The 19895-nt window shown below is 36.7% G+C and overlaps 1 protein-coding gene across 1 annotated transcript in view; it reads right to left on the minus strand.

Moving 5' to 3' along the window:
• Positions 1–19895, minus strand: part of LOC123311437 (neuroligin-4, Y-linked) — a 381697-nt gene that overhangs the window by 331381 nt on the left and 30421 nt on the right. The window lies entirely within an intron of this gene.

A 19895-nucleotide genomic window follows, 5' to 3' on the forward strand; every position in this document is an offset into this window, starting at 1 on the left:
GACATCTGCAGACCCCACTAGTAGTTATAATTCTCTGGAGAAACTTTGAAAGCTATTTTCATTCAAGACACCGCATTCGTAGCAGATGGAAGACCCGTACTAAACCGTGTTAATCGGACTCATAATCGCCTTCAATCCCTACGGGATACTGTCCCGATTCGTATCAGGAATCGTTTAACCCGACTGAACTCCCCCAATCAAAACAACCAAATAAGCAAGCCTTTCCGAGCTCCCCGTTCTGTTAGGTCAAACTCTGCGACTATTCCAGGAAATTCATCGGACATCGCAGCAGTCATAAAATGCCGAATATACGGTTTATTAGTCAGCATTATATTTGAAAAGGCAGGGAAGCTTTCAATTCGCGAAATTATTCCCGATTCCAGATGATTTGTACAGGAATCGACTGCGAAACTCCGTTTTACAAGTCGAGCACTTTGCAGTCATGAAGCCCCGGCGTAGCATAATTCCGTAGGAGATCAAATCGATCCAGAGTCGGTGACATAAAATTTATTGTTGGAGTAATAAGACAGCGAGGAACAACGGATCATCTATAATTCAATGGAGTATCATTTCCATTTCTCATCAAGATTCGGCACTGTGTTTTGATAGTGGAACCGAATAAAGTATGATAGGGTATTTCAATGCTCAGTTCTAGGACAAAGCAAGCCCGAAGACATATATCGTGAAAGGGATACCTCTAATCGGAACCTAGGGAAAGGGCTACGAGATTTGATTCAAACATTTTCAGATAACGGACTACTAAAATGTTATAATAATTCTTCCAAGCTGTTGAGTTGTGAATGCAAACCTAACATCTTAGTGAATTTATTATTCACCACTTCCATAACTACTTGATCAGGTTTCAGATAATATTATATAGGTGAGTATCGTGTTCGATACTCTTCAATAACGTTGTGCCTTGGTTATTCTGATTGGCTCTAAGAAGTCTGGAACAATATTGTGGAAATATGAAGAAGTATGCAAGAGCAAAAACATTAATTATTTAAGTGCTCGGAAGTGAGAAGTTTCAAAATTTTGTTGTAGGTTGCTTCAATGAAATATTCAGGAGGAACCTATGAAACTTTCATGATGAAGATATAATAGTTCATCAATATGATATAATGAATAATAATCAAAGAAAAACACCACAATAAAGAGACTACACATGACCACAGGAAACACTCTATGAAATTCGTGGAGCTTTCTTCGCTCCTTATGGATATATAATATACAGTATATACCATTTGAAATGAGGAAGATCCTGCAATTTTCATTAACAATATTCGGCAAGCCGGTTTGCATATACCTTGTATACATAGGTTGATTCAAGGTATATCGTTTGAGAGAGAGTAAACGGGTGTACAATATTTCATCGAAACAACGGTTACGTTAAAAATCTCCAAAGCAATATTTGTGAAGAGAATATATACATGAATTACCTTCTATTTTTCATGTTAAGATTATGTTAAGATAATTTTTCAAAAAACATAGGCCACCCAGTCTAGAAAAAAAATTTCATTTTGTTGAGGTCGAGCAATCAGATAACATGATAAAAAAATAGAATTGTATTCATTTCCTAAAAGTAGAGATACAGAACTCCGTGCAGCTGAAGCAGGACCCTGTATAGAATACAAAGGATGAAAAGTTGTTAGTCTTGAGGGTATCAGAGCGAGATTTTCTGCATCAAATATTCTGAACCTCAAATGGAATTTCAGTTCAATTCAAGATTTACGTTGTTAGCATCCTGCCTAATTCATAAAAACAAAATGAAGAATTCATCATACTTTGAGTCCTGGATCAACTTAAGAAATCCCAAGTCGACTTGTTTCTTCATCTCCTTTCAATTGTTTCAATCATTATGTTCCTCCTATGATGCTTTGAATATATTTACTACATCAAGAGACTGTGTTCATATATTCCCGAAAATTCAGTAGTGTTGCTAGTCAACTTCTGATTCAAACTGTATTAGAAAATATATGTCTAGGCCCAGTGAGCACGAAATTAACTCTTCTGTGTATGACCACTGACAAAAAGACTTGAATTCATAAGATTTGTGTGACACCCATTCTGTCTCACGTTGTGAGAGAATGGCACACCTCATCAAATGATATAATACTTTCAGCTGATACTCTGCAAGTACTGGGAGTTACAGGACGTTGTCAGATAGTTAAGACCAAGGTTATTGGAGAGACCACGTAAAATGGATGAGTTCAGATAGTAAATAGGGCAAAAACAGAAACCAGGAACTAGGCGACCAGTTTTTAGACTTCAAAAACGTTGGTATTACAGCTGGGCATCAACGCCATATAGAACTGGAGGGACCCCGCCCTAATAGAAGAAGAATGATAAATATTCTATATTATAACACACTCACTTTGATTTTAACTTTTTCGGGGTTTTGATCAGTTTTATCATACACCGGAGACTGCAGGAAGCCATAGATGAATTACTCAAATGGTGCATCAAATGGAAAATCCAAATCAATGGAAGAAAGACTCAAGCAATATTACTGCAAAAGAGAAGATTGAGGATGGAAGAAAACCTTGAAGTTGATGGAGAAGAGGTTGAATGGAAAAATGAAGCAACATACCTTGGTGTGACGCTTGACAGAGGACTTACATGGAAAAACCACATCAAATGTGCTGTTGATAAAACAAAAGCCGCAATGAGTAAACTTTATCCACTCATAGGCAGAAGAAGTCATATGAATAAGAACATCAAGTTGACGATGATTAAAACTATTGCGCGACCACAACTCACATATGGATCGGCGGCATGGGGCTTCGCAGCCAAGACCCACATCAAGAGAATACAGGCCACTGAGAATAAACTCCTTAGAATGGCGATGGACGTACCCTGGTTTGTTAGGAACAAACAAATCTACAAGGACTTGGAATGGGAACCAGTTACAGAATTTATGAAGAGAAAGGCGGAAAGGATATTCGACAAAGCCAAACAACATCCAAATGAGGAACTACGAAGATCAGTCAAGTACGATCCAACGGAAGAAGCTAGAAGGTCAAGAACCTACCACCGAAGACCGAGAGATCAGTTAAGGATTTAAATGTAACCAAAGAAGAGCTTAACCTATAAAAGCTATAGGCAGCATACAACTATCAACACGACTATGATCGTGTGAGAGTCCAGAAAACATAAGAGTCAACTGGTTAATAGGCAAAATGCCCGGAACCTATGAAGAAGCAGTTAAGGGTTTTTAGTGGGTCTCGAGCTCAGAGAGTGAGAATCCCCACACTGTTCCCCCTTATCAGAGGGTGTGTTCGTCTGTTCTGCAGATTTTTCCCCTGCTACACCAAAAAAAAAAATCAGTTTTATCGCATTGCTCTTAACGCCGTATTCTTCCATTTTGTGTTACTATATTCGATTAACCGAACTATTGAATTCTCGTGGTGCTTAGTGTTCTGAGGAATTTCTGCTTATATTCAAGCAGGCTTCATTCATGACTAGCATGAACTATTAGTAAACGACAATTGAGCTCTTAAACAACGTTTGCATAGAATATCTATGGAAAAAGAGACGTTTAAGGAATTAATCTCGTTATATGAAACGGTAACAACAATAAGGCTGTGCTCTCATTAGGATTTCAATTTCAGGAGAAAATAAAGTGATTTTAAGGTGCTGATATCTCCTGCAAGAATATCAAGAGTAATGTTGAAAAAACTTATTCCTGAGGGTCGCTTAGGCTGACCTTCTTATGAATTGGAATCAGAGTGGTAAGCTTCAAATTTTCCACCAAACTGGGGAATAATTTGAAAGAATGAGTACAGTTTGTTCGAACAATATCTTACCTCAGAACATACCATTCGCAAATGCTAAAAACGAACGTTTCTCCAAAAAATACTTTCTTTTTGTCCGGATATCCGGCGATAATCAGGTCTTCATTCCAACTTCTCCTACGGCTGCTTTTGTGTGGCGGCACCCGCCAAATGCACGCTTGAATTTTAAGTTATAAGCCATTCATCACCCCTAAAAAGCCTTTATAGTTGAGTGTTCCGAAAGGCTGACCGGAGAAATCCATAAATTTCTTCAAGACAGGTTGTTACATAAGGGTAATTCAAAGGGGCCGCTAGAGGAGTTAGATTCGTATTATGAAGTTGGATTCAGGGTAAGCTGCTGGATTTGAACTTTTTCTGTTGGTTGGGATTGAAATTCTCGGAGATACGTTGAACAGATCTGAACAGAAGAGTAGGAGGAAAATAATTTTCAGGAGGAACTTCTTTTTTATTTTGGGTGAAAAGAATCACTTTAATGAATATATTGTTTCTAGTGTTTAGGTAATCTGTTGTTTGTTCTTCCTTTTCTTTCTTGTAGAAAGAAAGTGTTCTAGACCTACTAGTTTCAAACTAGAATATTTTAATACACCATACCACCTGGTGCTCAATGGTCACCGATGATATCTGTGATAATTAAGGACTAGGTTGGAGAAAAATCTGAAAAAATGAGAAACTTACAAAATTTCAAATATAAAATTATGACCACCCTCAAAATCCCTCCTGGAACCGTCACTGGGACCACTGGTTGTAGGTTTAAGTCACTTCAACAATCAGAAACACAACAACCACTGTTGGTGTTGTTTTTTGACTAAGCAACGGGCACAATATGTAGAACGAATACAGAGGGCATACAAAGGTCATACACTTGAACTTTTGAATCGTTGAAACGATAATGAAAAAATAACAATACTGCGAGCTTTATATCGAATAGTTGTTCAACTATGACGAAACCATCAGCCGGAAAAAGAGATTATTGAGGTATTATACATACATATTCTGGGATTTACTCATTTTATAAATTCACTGTAGTAGTGTAGTACGAATAAATAGAACAACAAGTAGGTATTTAGTTCTTGAATTGGCCAGGTAATAATCAAATCCAGATACCGTGTATTGCTCATACTCTTCAAGAGAACATATTATCATCATCAATAAAGTTAAATTTTACAGTATTATCAAAAAAAAAAAAAATTCCGAAGTTCACTCCATCTCCAACGTCTGTATATTCAAAATACATTAGCTCTTGTAGTTCTGTCTCATCATCTTGCCATTAACATTTTCCTAGAAGAGCTTCAGGCTGACTATCAACATTTTACCAACTACTAAACTCGCAGATAATATCTCCAATTTTCCGATAAAAGATGAGGTTCCCCGTTTTAAATTATGTCTAATCTTGTTTGGGAGTTTATAAGTAAGAAAGTTAAGTGAAATATAGCTTCGGGTAATTGGGAAACGACGGCATACTGAGAAGTTTTCCCAATTAGTGTTTTAGTTTTCATAAATTGGTGTGGAGTCGTTAGGCTCCTTCTTGGCGTCCTCTAATGGAGGATTTTTATCGACTTATACTTGAAATCTTGATTGGGGGAAATCGTCTGTTCGAGAAATCGCTGAATAATACTGTCAGTCTACAATTTTCGATCATATATCTTCAATTTGTGGAAATGAAGTTCCATAAATAAAACCCCACAAGGACGAAAAAGATGGGAGAGAGTTCTGCTTTTGTTTCCTGAACTTGATGAGTAGTCCTGATTTATTTTTCAGAAAAAGTAACATTTTTCATGTGGGAAAAACTGTGGAATGATTGAATCTTGAATCGTGGACGTGACAGAGTAGAGGTGCCTACGGATTAAGAATAATAATAATAATTTGAACGCTTCCGAGCAGAATCGTATGTTAGATTTTTGAATCATGCGCATTATGATATTGGATATCTGATGCTGAGGATCTATGGCTTACTGTGACAAGCAACTCATCCAGGTTCCATCTATGCTGTGTGTATCTCCCACCAGGTGACTTTTTGAGCTTACAAAATTTCTGTTCTAAATTGGAGGACATAATCAATGACCATCCAAATGATTCATTTGTAATTTGTGGTGATTTCAATCTGCCTTCTATTGAATGGCAATATGATAATGTGAATAGTAATTGTATCCCTCTTAATTTTACCGATGTTCATACAAATCATTTCGTAGATACTATGTCATATTGTGGCCTCTCACAGTTCAATCACTATCAAAATTGTTCTCATAATACATTAGATTTAGTTCTGAACAATGATTTTTCTGTTAGAGGATTGAAAATTTCTAAAGAACCTTTGGTGAATGAGGACAAGTTTCATAATACTTTAGAATTTGATTATGTTGGGCGGAAAGTGTTCAGTTTCCAAAAGGAAAGGCTAGCTAAGAAAAAATTTAATTATTCGAAAGCCGACTACGAGCTTATTTCCAACAAATTGGATGAGGTTGAGTGGGACGAGAGGTTTGGGGGTCTGAATACTGAGCAATGTGTTGATGTATTTTATAGAAAGGTTTTTGAATTGATCGAGATGTATGTACCTAAATCATCCTTTAACTCATCGAATTCACCTAGTTGGCTGAGTTACTCAACTTTTAAAGTAATAAAAGAGAAAAGGAGGATTCATAGAAAGTGGAAACGATTCAAAAACATCCTAGACTACCAAGAGTTCAAAGTATTGAGGAGTCGTTCAAAATTTCTAATTGAATCTGACTACAAAAAATATTTGGACTCTGTTGAGTCTTCGATAGGTTCCAATCCGAAACTGTTGTGGCAGTTTGCCAAAAATAAAAAAGGGGCTAAAGTTTCCATCACGGCAATAAAAGAAAAGAAAACGAACAGGGTCATTACAGATCATCAGGACATTGCAGAGGAGTTTTCTGACCACTTCGCTTCTGTCTTCAATCCGTCGAGTCTGATCAATCCTTCGTGCTTTGTTCACGAATACCAGTACGTTGAATCATTTTCTATACCGCCTCAAATCATTCTGAAGAAAATAAAAGATCTGCCAAATAAACCTCCTGGGCCAGATAATTTGCCCACATGTTTGCTCAAGAATTGCGCCTCTTCTTTTGTTACTCCTCTTCACAAGTTGTTCAACAAATCTTTAAGGGAAGGTTGCTTTCCCACAATCTGGAAGACTGCCTTAATTGTGCCAATTCATAAATCTGGAAATAAACAACTTTTGGAGAACTATAGGCCTATATCAAAATTGTGCATCATCGCTAAAATTTTTGAGTCAATCATATATGACTTTTTATATAGTGAGGTTAAGAACATCATCAACGTTGAGCAGCATGGTTTTATGAGGGGTAGGTCTGTCGAAACCAACTTGTTTTTGTATACTGATTTTCTTCTCGAGCAGATGAACGCAGGTCTTCAGGTAGATACGGTCTATGCTGATTTCAGCAAGGCCTTTGACAAAATCGATCACACCATTTTAATTCGGAGGCTTGATGAGGTCGGCGTACACGGTACTTTGCTGAGGTGGATTACTTCCTATATCAATGATAGACGCCAATCAGTTGTTATTGGTGATTATTGCTCTTCCTATAAAAATCTCACTTCTGATGTACCACAGGGGTCTCATTTGGGACCCCTTCTCTTCAATATATACGTCAACAATATTGTAGACTGCTTCAGATTCACAAAGTTTCTGATGTACGCTGATGATCTGAAAATTTTCTGTGCCATTTCTAGCTTATCAGATTCTGTCAAGCTTCAAGAGGACTTGGATAGACTCTTCAAATATTGCCAAGAACACTCGCTCTTTCTCAACTTCAGTAAGTGTCGTTATATAACATTTTCTCGCAATAAAAACATTATTAAGACCCAATATAAAATAAACAATAATGCCTTGAGTGCAGTCTCTGTAATTAAGGATTTGGGTATATTCTATGATTCCAAACTCATTTTTGATCATCATATTAATTATGTATCCAAAAAGGCTCATAGAATGCTAGGTTTTATAATCAGAATATGTAAAAATTTTCATCAATGTAACTCTATAAGAGCTCTCTATGTAGCATATGTGCAAAGTGTCTTAACATTTGGTTCGGTCATCTGGAACCCATATTATAATATTTACATAAATAGGTTAGAAAATGTTCAAAATAAATTAATTAGGCACATAAATAAAAAATTTCATCATAATACTGTAAACAACAGGGGACAAATCATGAAGAAATTGAAATTGTTGAACCTTGCTGATCAGCGAATGATGAGGGATGTAAAGTTTGTTTACAAGATCATAAAAAATATTTCAGACTGTTGTGAACTTGTCAGTGTGATCTCCTTTAATGTGCCATCTTATAACACACGGAATAAGTTTGTATTTCATATACCCCAAAGTTTCACCAATTATCACCTGAATTCACCTTTGGTTAGATGCCTCAGGTCATATAACTCGTTGTCGGCCCTTGCATCTGTGGATGCTTTTTCACTATCACCAGAGAGTTTTTCGACTGGATTGAAACGATTTTTTATTAATCATAGTTAGGCTATGTAATGATGACTGTTTTTTTTGTTTGTGCATCCATTTATATTGTAGAAAAATTTTTATGTTTAACTTTCTCTTTTGCATCGTAATAACCTAAACTGTAATTATTAGTGAGTGCATATAATTGGGTTCGTCCTGTTTTGTACTCCTTTGAATAAATAAATAAATAAATAAATGACGTGGGACCACGTTACATTAGAGTGATCTGTAGGCACCTTAACCAGACGCTCTATAACATTGGTGTCAACTAGTCCTCCTCTGGCCTGAGTTAAGCAGGGTGGTGGAATTTCTTGCTGTAAATATGACAGCAGTTTTCAAAAGCAAATCGTATTTCGATTTTGTGAAGCATTTTCATATTGGAGGGTTGAAAATATTCGAGAGTTTTGATTAAACAGAAGTGCAAGATTCTTTCCAGCTGCAAGTGCAAGTCCATTGGATGTACCAGAAAAAGTTAATATGAACGTGAAATACCGATAACATGCACTTATTGATTAATATTGGCAGCAGATTCGTGTGAGTTTTGCTGGATAGATAGCTCACGAGGTTCTAAGAAACCCACCTGATCATTATGTTGATGACTTATTTCTGATAAGTGCTACCGCCATATCTTGTCCTTTCATGTTCAGGTCGGGAATAGAGTGTATACTGTCTGCGAAGAGGGGGATGGGTTTGTTTGTTATAATATATACAGGTCATTTTTGTGCGGGAGAAGAAAGTGTGTGTTGACGAATGCCAAACCCTAGGACAGCATTAATTTTGTGAGAATAAGAAGAGTGTCTATCGACAGCAACCTTATACTTCGTCCAGAAACGAAGTTCAAGATCCCCTTGCAGAGTCCAGGGAATCCAAGTTCATTAAGCAGAGTAGCATGCTATACCTAGTCGAAGGACTAGGTACACCAACGCAACTATTAGGGACTCACTACAGGAAACTATTGCGCTTCTCCCAATTTGTGGGAGATATATACGAGTAAGTAGGTAGGTCTACGATTGATCGTTCGCAGCGAAATCCATATTGGCTTCCACTTTTTAATTCGAAATATTTCATAGTTGATTCATTTCTGGAGGACTTTGCCGATTACAGAAAGTGGGATGTAGTTGAAAGTTTGGGGTTTCTCATTTTGAGTTGAGAGTTCGAAAAAATTATAATGCCATGTGATCTGCGACAGTCCTTCGTCACTAAGCCCAGTCGCATATTGAACGCAGCACAGCAGAGTCGAGACATAGCAGAGGAAAGTATTCCTGATAGAGTAACCACTATGCTGAATTCAGTAGTGAATTTTCAGCACTGAAATTTAACAGCAACTGCGCGCGCTCTTATATTGTGAATATTTCAACATCCATTGATAATTCATTACTGAATTTAACACACTGTCAAAAGGCTCTTACTACGTTGTGTAGGAATCTGCTCTGCTATATGCTTTTGCAGCAATGTACGATAGGCTCTGCTGTGCTTTCAGAGTTCAAAATTTGACACATCTGTAAGGTTTCATAAACTACAATAGCTACAATAGACCGTTGGTCGCGGTGGCAGGTTTGGGTTAGTCCGTCCAACACACCCAGCAATCAGTAATCAGTAAGGTTTCATAAAACTCTGATTGTCGAATCAACGATTTGACAGTCACTTGGTTTCTAAAAGGAAATCACTGAAATCTTTCCATTTCTGAATATATGAAGAAGAAGTAGGTAATTGAGAATAATTGAATGGACGTATAAACATCATAATTTGATGCGAGAATGATATTCTGAATGATCAAGACTGAATTATCGATTGAAAAAAAATTGAAATCTATTCGTCAATCAAGCGTTGATTCCCCGATCAAGCTTTATAAAATTCATTCCAAATCTTGAGGTTTCATTGAATCCTTCTTCATGAAAACTTCCCATTTTGTTCCTCAACTTTCCGTGGCCGCATCCACGTATAATTTCAACCGGAGGCACACTTCCATCCCTAGCGTAATCATCAGCGGAATCTGGCCACTCGAATCGTTCGAGCCGAAACGTAGATCTAATAAAATTAAGCCGGATTAGCTACCAAGACACGAAAACAACGGACTCACTAAACTGAGAGAAATAAATTTACATAATGTTAGTCCTTCCGAACAAAGGAAACTTCCCGCCGGAACACAAACGGAAGGGAAATGAAACGGAAATATAAGAATAAACTTTGAGTTCGCGAGGAGTTCAAACTATTCCTTGGCCGAATTTATATTCTTCCCCCCGTCTGGCGTTCGACTCCGCCACGCCCGGGCGTTGTTTGGTCAGGAGAGGAAATTCTGTTCGCGTCATTAAGCGCGTTGTTTTCCCACATATGTGAGATGGGGAATCCAAATGTTATTAATGGAAATGAGAAGAATAGTGAATAGTCATTATCTTAATCTAAATCCACAGCAGACACTCTAATGAGTAAATCATTTCAACATAATTGATTCTATTATTCCGATTATTTAGATTTATCAGTAATGTATGATAAGTTTACGACCCTTATTCATGTTTCTATTTGGGTTTGGGAAAATAACATCAAGTGCCTTCTCAAGAGGCCATTTCTTGACCTGTGGAATGACATGCGGACATGCATAGTCGTCAACTGACAATCCTCTTGTTTTGACAAAGGTGCGGCTCCTGGAACACCTGTCTGTTCTGATGTCGAGATCTCTGCATGAGTGCTGACGCCATATCTTGTCTCTTGATGTTTATGGAATGATTATCATCAATACAAAAGAATGAGTCGAAATGAATTCAGATAAATAGTATTCATTGATATGAAAATAAACAAATGTTAAGATTCAAATCGAAATAGCCAACCACCAAACTCAGAGTTACGACAGAAAGACCATTCGGTCAATGAAGAGCAGATGCTTTCCATTAATATTCGAAAAACACCCTGTAAATCAGAATCTAGAACTCTTAGATAGGCACTAAATATAGGTGTTCTCTATTTCATATAAAAAAATGTTTCCCATCTTATCCGGGAAACCCTGAATACGAGGATGTATTGATATCTAGTTAGCCTAGACCAGTTCAATACATAAAAAAAATATTGCGTTACCATAGCAACGAACAATAACTCATTAGAAGTGTCAGTGTGAAGTTTGAGGTCAAAAAAGTAAACCAGAGTTACGCAAAAAAATAAAAGAAAGAAGATATCCACCGAAATTGTGAAAATCGAAAAATTTGAGTATCGAGCCATCATCTGTATTTAAAAGGGTTAGGAGGTAAGCAGATTTACGAAGATATGCTTAATACCCTTGGTGATCAATATCCTGCGTATGCGATCGTGAAAAAATGGACTGCAAACTTCAAAAGAGGTAAATTTTCCATTGAAGATGATGCCCGATCAAGAAGGCCAGTTTCTGTGTCAGTCCCCGAAAAATCGATGCAGTTCATGACATGATTTTATCAGACTATCGAATTGTGCTAAAACGGAAATCCTGAAGTACTGAATATTTCATAAAAACGCGTTCATCATATAGTCAATTTGGACATGAGAAAAATTGCTGCAAAATGGATCCCTAAATGTTTGAATGTTGAACAAAAGCGTGCAAGGGTAGAAGCATCGCGTTCGATCTGTGCTCGATTTGAAAAAGATGTAAACTTCTTAAACTGAATTTTTACCATGGATGGGACTTGGGTACATTTCTACGATCCGGAAACAAAGCAACAATCGATGGAATGGGGACACTCTGGTTCTCCAAGTCCTATAGGAAGTTTCGTGTCCAAAAATCTGCTGGAAAAGTTATTGCTTCAGTTTTTTGGGATTGCCATGGAGTAATCCTGATTCATTTTCTGGATAAAGGTAAAACAATAACCGGAGATTACAATTTGACATTACGGACCACTCAACGGTAAGAAATTAAAGAGAAAAGACGCGGAAAGCTATTCAAAGGAGTTTTGTATTTCCAGGATATCGCCCCTTCACACAAATCTCATGTTGCCATGCAAAAAATTCGTGATTTAGGTTTCTAATTATTAGAACACCTCCCTTATACACCAGATTTTGTTCCATGCAACTATCATTCATTTCCTCAACGGAAAAAAAAATAAAAAGTCGTAAATTTTCTTCCAACAAAGAGGTTATAAAAGCTGTGGAGGTCTGGTTTGCAGAGCAAGAAGAAACATTTTTTTTTTAAGGTCTAGAGACGTTGCAGGTTCGCTGCAATAAATGTATCCAATTAAGAGGAGAATATGTTGAGTAATAAAATATTATGACATTGTAATTTTGTTTGGTTTTATAGTAGACTAAGAATGTTTCAATATATCCTCTTATGTACCCAAAATTGTAAGGACAATCCTAAAAAAACAAGAGAAATAATGCATATAAATGTATTATACTCCCCGTAAGCTTGTAGGCGTAGGCACGTACCGCCCACTACAGATCTCGTGGAAGACGTCAAAGTCAAAGAAGACATAGGGGTAACCTGGTGAAGATGTAAATTGCTCGTCGGACCGCCAGCAGAAGCGGGTGCACAGAAGCAGCAGTTTATTGTGGAAAACGTATTATCAAAGGAGGGTATTTTCGTAGAAATTTCACGAGTCATTTGACGTATCAGATCAAAGCTTCTTAGCTCGTTCATATCGAATGCTCCCGACAAACTTTGCCTCTCCATCGATATCGGAGTTTTCTTCGTTGTTTTCTCTTTCCTTCGTCGTAATTTGTTGTGGAAAGTTTCAGCCGGCAAGGAAAAAGTATTCTCAATCACTACCCAGAGTCCTGAGTTTTGGATTTTTTGTTTTAATAGTTGTTAAGGAGGTTGGTTTCAACGAGAGACGAAGGATTGGGAAATCTTTTGCGGTAGAAAAAAAGTGGGGAAATGGCTATCGTGTGACAAATAAGTGGACTAGGAGAAACTTCGTCTCTCATGGAAATATAAAATGTTTATTGAAAAATATGGAGATGAAATTTATTTTCCCATAAATGTTGCACCGACAGAAGTCAAGCCTTTTTTTCATTAGGTTGAAAATATCCTGGAAGGAAAAAAAATATAAATCGGAATATACACACAACAGAACATTAGGTTCGGGGCGTTTTTTGTGGGAAAGAGGAAGTCAACAAACTGAATCATTTAATACCCTATATGGAATATTCAAGATGGCAGAGCTAACATCCACGACTAATACAAGACACTTTTAAAGGATTTTTTCAGGAGATAAACTCAACAATATAATTCATTCAATACGTAGGGTATTAAATGATAATAGTGGCTACCATGAGCTCTACTATGAACGATTGCTGCATTCTGCTCGCATGTGTTATCTCAGAAAATTTATTTTGTGTTAAATGGTAAAACAGTGTATAATTCACTATTTTTTCGGAATATCAATGAAACAGATATGTTTTTTCTTAGTTTGGCACTCAGATTACCATATTATTTTCACACCACGCCAGGTTAAAAGTAGCAGATTAGAAAATTTGAGTTAGAGCTTTGTGTGAGAAGAAACTATGCAAACACCCCGAAAGTCATAGATTACATTCGATAGCGCATCTATGCAGGAATACTATCCAAAAAACAGATTGAAAAAATTTCTCCTCTTGGAGTTTTGCCACCAAAAAGAGTGACAGAATATGTGATTCCCTTGATTTTTCGAAAATCTCCAATATCTCGAAAACCAAAGGAGTTACACTGAACATAAAACATATCTTTCTGAACCGTTATAACGTCTCCTACCCCTGGGGGTAGGATATTATCCATTCATTACGTCACACTCTGTATGTTCAGATAACTTGACAAAAGACACGAATAAGGAGAAATTTATACCCTATTAAATATTGAGCAGTATATTTTTTGATTTAGCTAATGAAAATCCATAATTAATCTAGAAACTGAATGATGTGATTTTTCACTAGAATGAGTTTCAACCACGTATTCCGCATCCCAATAGTGATATAACTCTGTTTCTAGTTTTTGAATAATATCTATGGAATGTGCACATTTCAATATGCTACGAGTATCATTCAACCAATTCAATAACTTGCTGATTATCTGGGAAACTCCAGAAACTGCGAGTTTATTGAATCAGAAATCTATTCCTGCCTCATTTGCATACTCGGCAACGTTCAATATTTCCCTCTTTTACAAAATGCAATCAATCTACTACGGACGCAGATTCGCGGCAATCTAGGTGGAGGCACTTGGAGAAACGAAGGAATCGCAAAATGCTCAGTTTAAAGTGGCAGGTTTTCCACATCTTGATCGAATCATCTGAGTGCACTACGTCTACTCCGTCCTCGACTCATATTCCAGATGTCTTCGGGAAATCAATCGTGTTTTTAAGACGCTGTACTGCCAGACAACTTTGAGATTTCTCCAGAGACGATAGAAGAGGTTTGGTTATGTTCCCGCTTGTTTCAGGTGACGTATAAAATGGGAATGGAATGAAAATCGATTTTAGGTGCTCATTCGAAGAAAAACGTATTACAGATTTGAACCGCGCAGACTTATACGATACTGTTTCAATTGGTACAATTTGGAAACTTAGATGTTTGATTCACATTCGTTTCGTGAGCAATACGCAAATGGTTAAATTTACTCTTTCACTATATTACTTCTGTTTTTTCTGCTGAACTATATTCTGGGAGTCACACTATAAATGGGTGAGCTTGTAGAGGTACTGCGCATTGTATAAGTCTCGGTATAAGGACAATGGGGTAATTGCGCGCTCTACGTAGAATGAGAAATGTTCATTTCTGCCATTGTTGTGTATTTCGTTCTGTATCTATAACACGGTTGCAAATGAAATCAATCCATCAGTTTTCATTGAACACGCCAGTCGTTATGAGGTTCTTCATGTCACATCCGTACCTGTATCTTGAAGTGGCCCTATTTTACGTATTTTTTGAGTGGAAAATCGGAGTCAACCGATGATAGCCCTGAAGATGATTTGAATACAATCGAAACGTCGGCAGAACTTCCATCGAATTGATTTCCTTCATCCCTGACCTCAAACCAAGTATCAACAATTGATTAATTTGAAGGTCATTAAACTAATATTGTGAAAACCATAATATTATTCCTAATTGTACCTATACGAGAGACAAAACTCATATCTGAATAATTGTTTTTTTTTCGTCGGCCTCAACAAATAATGACATTCTACTAATTTTCGAACTAATTCTGACTATTTTTAAAGGCAAAAACTTTACGTCCATTTTTCCTCAATGGTGGATTTTTGTGGCAAAAAATCAATACATTTCATCAGTGGAACCTAAAACGTTGCTGAGCGAGTTATACCTACCTTCTCCTATACATTATTAAACCTCTTTCGATAGAAAACTCTAATGTAATTCCATCAGATCCACTACGGAATATAAGAGATTTGAGAGGGGGAATTCGAGATACCTCCGCGTTTGTTTTTCACCCTCCATAAACTTTCAAATTGGACCGGCCATCAAGCTCTTCTCGGTTTTCACGAAAAGTTGATAATGACCGACTGAACTAACCTTTCAGTACAGAAAAAAAGTTTAGATGGGATTTTTCGTGAAAACATTTGATATTTTGGCTCATGGTGCCTTGAAATAGCTTATAATTCAAACATTACTAAGCTGGTACATCTTTATCCGCATTGTATACCAGTGTATTCCTATACATGTAAGTCTGAAGAATTTAACAGACCACGCTTCACCATATATGGTCAAAACGATATGCAATACTGTGCAAGTTGTGTCATTTTTTTTCCAGAAGGTGCTCATATTTTTTAAAACTTGATATGATATGGGTTTTCTGTCCCAACATCCGAAACACAAGAAATAATATTATATATACTAAAAACTGTTTCTGTAAAATATTTCGCCATATTGGTTATACACTATTGTCAGAAGTTTTCAGAATTAATAATGCCTAATGAATAATTTGGATGGAACGAATCACCGAACTACTTCCTCATACAAGTGTGTGTTGAAAATGCTGGAATACCCATAACAAGTTTCAAGAAACAGGAATTTCCTCTGACAACTTCGACAGATATGTTTGCGAACTAAGCTCACTGGTTGGTGCATTGTTGATTGTCCATAACAGTTCCCTCCAAATAAAATTTTCCCCCTCAAATTAATAGATTCTAGTACCAATTGGCAATCTCATCTATGAAAACACAAAGGCTGAAAATCCCCAGTCGAACAATCACCATAACCGTAACTCACCGAAAACGTTCAACATTACGATCGAAATATGAGCCGAGGTAAATTCTTCACGCCCTTGGTGTAAAGTTGACACATAAAATAACTCGTAAATTCCCATAAAACCACATAATTTGCCATGTTGTCACGTCTTTCCGTCGGCCCCTCCTCAAATCCTGTCTCTGGCGATATGTTCAGAAGTAGCAGCCGTCATTTTATATATATGTTCCCCTTCAGTTTACCCCCTGACACGTTGTTTATCCCCCGCGAAAAATGTTATGTTTCTGAAACACGTCCTCCATTATTGATTGACGTCAGGACCGTTCTCCAAAATACGTGGACGCTTTGATAACATTGAATTTATCGGATGTACAACACGGGTTCATTTGTAATTCCGGTCCCACGTTGAAAAAACAAGAATCTGAGGAATCGCTTTTCCGATACGATTATTTTTCCACGGACTTCGGTATTGAAAAAGTTTGCCGGGAATCTCGTTCGCTCGAGAATGACAGCGGTATTGGTTCGATCTTCCGACGTTATTTTAAGACCCAACGATAAAAAGGAGTTATTCTTTCCCATGGATTCTGAGCTGATGCTCTATTGTAAAATACTTTCCTGGACAAGAATTTTCCACAAAAGCCCTTTATCTTTCAGTGTACGAACTTCAGACTACCAGTTCCTGTGTTTTCGAAAACAGAATAAAATGATTAGGCTGACGTGCACGAGCAGCCTGACTTCAATCAGATTAGGTTAAACGAGGATGTATTGATATCTAGTTAGCCTAGACCAGTTCCATACATAAAAAAATATTGCTTTATTATAGCAACGAACAATAACTCATTAGAAGTGTTGGTGTGAAGTTTGAGGTCAAAAAAGTAAACCAGAGTTACGCAATAAATCAAAAGAATGAAGATGTCCACCGAAATTGTGAAAATCGAAAAATTGGAGTATAGAGCCATCATCAAGTACCTCTATTTAAATGGGTTAAGAAATAAAAGGATTTACGAAGATATGCTTAATACCCTTGGTGATCAATGTCCTTCGTATGCGACCGTGAAAAATTGGACTGCAAGCTTCAAAAGAGGTAAATTTTCCATTGAACATGATGCCCGATCGGGAATGCCAGTTTTTGTGTCAGTCCCCGAAAATTTCGATGCAGTTCATGACATGATTTTATCAGACCGTCGAATTGGGCTGAAACGGATATCTGAAGCACTGTTTGTTTTAAGAGGACAACGCCCTTGCACAAATCTCATGTTGCCATGCAAAAAAATCTCTTTCCCCAACTGAAAAAAAGTTCAAAACGTCGTAAATTTTCTTCCAACGAGGAGGTAATAAAAGCTGTGGAGGTCTGCCAAGACGAAACTTTTTTTTTGAAATGTCTAGAGACGTTGCAGGTTCGCTGTAAAAAATGTATCCAATTAAGAGGAGAATATGTTGAGTAATAAAATATTTTGACATTGAAATTTTGTTTGGTTCTAAAGTAGGCAAGGATTTTTCAATATACATTGCACGAAATGAATAAACTCTTTTGGCTTCACTTTCTAACACGATGAAATTTTCGATGTGAAGCTGCAATTTTTGCGAACTCTGCTGTAAAAACCACCCTGATAAGCAATCGCAAAAGCTTTGCCGCTTTGCCTTTAGTATTGCCTTCGCCCGAGAGAATTTCATTGCACCCTTAATGAGCAGGAAAGCCACTCAGCGATCGTTCAGCTACTTTGCTCCCTGATTAATAATCAAACACCAACAATTATTAAAAGTGTGTTTGAAGTGAATAGTTTCAGAAGGGAATTGAAGCGCTTTAAAATTTGAAGTCAGCAGGTCTTAGATTAGGGAGCAATTATTATGATGGAGGTACCTCCACAGTTTACATTTCATACCCTTTCGATGTTCGAATTAAGTTCTAAATATTCGTAATGGAACTTGACTATAATGAAATTATGTAAGGGTTAATTCACTCATCACATATACAGGCTATCTATAAACAAATACGACGGACTTGGGGAGATGATTCCTCGATGAAAATAAGCAGGGGTAGTTCCTATAATTTTTTTCGAAATCGACCTCCCTTCCAAGATACAGCCTTTGGAAGGTGATGACGAGTTGACAGTTTTTAATATTTTTTACGGGATCTAAAAAACACTGAGTCATGAAACTATACATAATTTGAAGCACTAAGTAGATGTCCACTAACACAATTTTTTTAAATTTCATAACTTCATTATTAGGGATAGAAAATAACAACCCCTTATGATTGTCCTTCAAAAATAATTTTCGTGAGATAGATTTTTGAAAAATGAAATTCCCTTATGGCTTACCATTCAATTCTGGAGAAAAAAAGTATCTTGCAAAATGTCGAAACAGTCGATACTTTTCTCGGAATAAATAAAAACTTACAAGCAGTTCTGATCACTGTTCATTCCATTTAATCGTATAAGTGTTCCATAGAATGACTACCCTCCCGCTAAAATACAAACATCAACTTTCCCCCTAATAAACCTTCGTATACTGCTTGTGAGTTTTCATTTATAGAAAAGTATCAACTGTATCGAAATTCTGCAAGAGACTTCTTTTCTCCAGAATTGAATGGGAAACCATGATAGAATTTTATTTTTCGAAAATCTATCCCACTAAAAGAATTTTTGGAGGAATATCATCATATCAAACACAGCAGAATAGGTAGGTTTTAGGAGCAGAGCTGATATAAATTTTCCTGAAAAGCTGTTCTCTACTGAATTGAAAATATGATCTTTACATAATTCGTAATAACTACCTTGTGTAGTAGTCTTTCTGACTATTCCACTCCTCTTATCATTTTCACACTATTTGACCAATCATAAACCAAAGACGTTTATAGCGAAAAAAACAGCTATTTTTGAATTATTAATGCTCTTAAAACGACGAAACCTAATCATGGATAAGGACAATTCTCTTGAATATAAAGTTTTAGACATTTTACATTCTTCCTGAAATAGTCTAATAAAATACCGCTCGTGATGGAATTTATTTTATTATGAGATGAACGACAGACTTATGAGGTTCTCATATTCATGAGTCTTCAGACTTGGGTATGAGATTCTCATAGGTAGTCTGTCTTTAATTTCATAACTCAAATGAGTTGCTTGGAGAAAACACGACCGCTCTGAGATGATTCCTTGTTCAAAAACATTATTATTTCATTGAGTAACTAAAAAACATGGTGTGGAAAATGAAATTCCGTTTGAATTTTCGATTAATAAACTTTCATTATTCTGAACAACAAAATATTTTCACCTGCTTTCTATTTGTTTCAGTTTAGTTTTTAAGGGTTACCAGCCCTTTCCCTCAGAGGGTATGTCTCTGAACCCATGTTTCTTCACGAAATATCGTAATGATACAAAGCTTGCTCATAAAAACTTACACGAAAAGAGCGAATCAATACATGCGAATTGAGTGAGTTCTTTTCCGAAGAAAATTCAATCTACCGACAGACTCTGTAC

This window comes from Coccinella septempunctata, chromosome 4 (genome assembly GCF_907165205.1).
Source record: "Coccinella septempunctata chromosome 4, icCocSept1.1, whole genome shotgun sequence".
Lineage (NCBI taxonomy): Eukaryota > Metazoa > Arthropoda > Insecta > Coleoptera > Coccinellidae > Coccinella > Coccinella septempunctata.